This window comes from Poecilia latipinna, unplaced genomic scaffold, assembly GCF_001443285.1.
Source record: "Poecilia latipinna isolate Pla-1442-1.1 unplaced genomic scaffold, P_latipinna-1.0 Scaffold840, whole genome shotgun sequence".
NCBI classification, from domain to species: domain Eukaryota; kingdom Metazoa; phylum Chordata; class Actinopteri; order Cyprinodontiformes; family Poeciliidae; genus Poecilia; species Poecilia latipinna.
Genome location: NW_015113456.1, coordinates 34,920 through 37,967, shown reverse-complemented (window position 1 = coordinate 37,967; position 3,048 = coordinate 34,920).

Sequence of the window (3,048 nt, the reverse complement as noted above, 5' to 3'; positions counted from 1 at the left end):
GTGACGGAGTCCCAGAATCAGTGGCGACAACTTGGAACTGGAAAGTTTTTCTACTTTCAAAATCGAAACTTTTCAATGCAGATATTTGTCCGTTTTCGGAATGGATGTTAAAAAAATGTGCCACATCACCCTGAACCCCATCGCTTTTTCTGATGCTGTATGTCATCGCTGCATTTTCGTTCACATCTTCATCTGATGCCGTTATAGAAAAGACCGACACACCTGGTGCATTGTTTTCTACTAGATACATTTCAAATGGATTCTGACTGAAGACCGGCCTGTTATCATTAATATCTGACACATGAATTTGCAAAGTCTTCGCTGCTGAAAGTCTGGGTTCCCCACAGTCAGTAGCAGTTATGGTGATGTCATAATGAGATTCAGTCTCTCGATCTAAACGCCCCTTTGTAACCAGGGAGTACATGTTCTCTTCAATAGATGGTGTCAAATCAAATGGAACATTATCCGATATTTTACAAATAACTTTTCCATTCATGCCTGAATCTCTGTCTGTGACACTGATAAGCGAGACAACGGTGCCAGGTTTTGAATCCTCTGGTATTTGGCTGGACAATGATGTTATTTCAATTTCGGGTTTATTGTCATTTAAATCTTTTAATTTAATCACAACTCTACTTTCACCTGTCAACCGTGGTTGGCCTTTATCTGAAGCTTGCAAATCTAATCTGTATATCTCTGTTTCCTCAAAGTCAACTTTTCCTTTAACTCTAATTTCACCAGTGATGCTATCTAACTCAAATATATCATACACCTTTTTCTTTTGTGTTTTTCCAAAGGTGTATTCAATTTCACCATTCAGGCCTTCGTCTGAATCTGTTGCATTTACTTTGATTACAAGAGTTCCTAGCGGAGCGTTTTCATTTAAAGAGACAGTATAAATATCTTTGCTGAACACAGGACGATTATCATTTACATCCAATACAGTTATAGTTAAATTAAGGTTTCCAGATCGTGATGGTGTGCCCCCATCCAGAGCCGTTAACACTAAATGATGCTCTGATTTGCCTTCTCGGTCTAAAGGCTTTTTAAGCACTAAAAATGGTATTTTGTCTTCCTCGCTTTCTTTAACTTGAATATCGAAGTAATCGTTTTGACTTAATCTATACAATCGAACCGACTGTATGCCAAAATCAGGATCTCTAGCTGCATGGATTTGGAAACGAGTGCCCGGAGGAGTGTTCTCTGCTACTTCCAGCCGCTGCTCGGTTTCAGGAAAAGACGGTGAATGGTCATTGATATCAATTATTTCTACACTAACATAATGTATTTCCAGAGGGTTTTCAACAACAATTTTAAGGTTTATCAAACAAACCTTTGTTCCATCACAGAGCTCTTCCCGATCCATATTTTGCGCAACGTGCAACACTCCGTTGTTCCGATTTAATTCAAACAGGGAGTGATTTGAGTTCGAAACAATGCGAAATCGTCTGCTTGTCAAAGTGTTGAGGTCCAATCCCAAATCCTTGCCAACATTCCCAACCGCGGATCCGACGCTGACATGCTCAGAAACGGAGTACTTCAGCTGACCCAAAATCATATCCACAGAGCACAGCAGAAAAATCCCAGCAAACCACCAACAGCTCAGCCGGCGCCTTTGTCTTCCTTCTCTCATTGCGAAACGAATATGTGACATATTTCTTTACACATGAACACAGATATCCGATTTTCATGGAGGCCTTCTTGTTGCAACAGCATTCAGAGTGTCATTTTAAAGATATTTGCGTAAAAAGGACCAGCTATCCTCAATTTTAAACATAAACTCTGCTGCGATGTATATTTCGTCCGCACACCACGTCTGTTTAATATATCGACACAAACGAGGCAGAGCCTTTTAAAACAAGGCGCACAGAAATGGTCAAGGCCACACTGACACCAAGTGGTAACGGAAACACAATACATGAAACCAGGATGTTCTTTTACATTTTCACTCGAATTCAATCTAATACCAAACCAAATGCTCCCGTGTGTCTTTGTGGAAACGAATAAGAATAACGAACATTTAAAAAATAACTCAACGAGTAAGCTTTGCAACAATGTTATCGAAAGACTTTAAACTTTTATTTGTACAGAAAATATAATTTGCATTGTGTACATTTTTAAGTAACATTCATTCATTCATTCATTCATTCATTCATTCATTCATTCATGTGCATTACATTGGATACATTGTAATGCACAATCATATTGAAAACATTCAAATATCCTGAACTGCCTTAGCTAAATTAAATTAATTTAGCTAAGGCAGAGATAATTTTACATAGTACATGCTTCACATGTACTATGTAAAATTATACATAATATTTTTTTAGACCTTGTTTTTACTCTTTACTTAAGGAAAATGCGGTGGAGTGTTGCTTTCCGAGACAAAAAAAATCCCGAATCAAGTTTTTCGAAACCAGAAATTCTAGCACCATGGACAGCGCAAGAACAAGTCAGCAAAATATAACAAGAAATTAAAAGTTAATTTAAAAAAAAGCAACATCCAATTAAATATTAGAAAAAAAATAAATAATAACAATAATAATGATGACGATCTCTTCTAGTGCTCTTGATAGATGCAGGTTAAAACTGTTCTTTACTGTTATAACTCTGATATCTTAATAAGCATAAATAGAAACAATGTCTTACCTCACAGGCGTTCCTCCTGTCAGGTAGCACCAGTGTGTTTGCATGACTTCCAGGTACAATAGTAGATCCTATGCTCATTCTGGGTCCAACCAACATGTAGCGTTTGTCTCCAGATCTGTACTGGATGCTGTGACACAGTGTCCCATCATAATTAGTCTCTTGGAGATATTTAGAAGTATAGTCTGTGGATTTGGAGCACTGCATTGCAATCAATACGATGATACTGATGATAAACAGAATTGACACTGCGCCCAGAGTGATCATCAGGTAAAAAATCACGCCATTACCTTCGTCATCGTTTGCAGCACTTTTAACATCAGAAGCTGCAAAAGCCTCTTTTGGCTCCACAAGTTTGGCAATCACAGTAGCTGTTGCTGAGAGTGAAACGTTGCCATTATC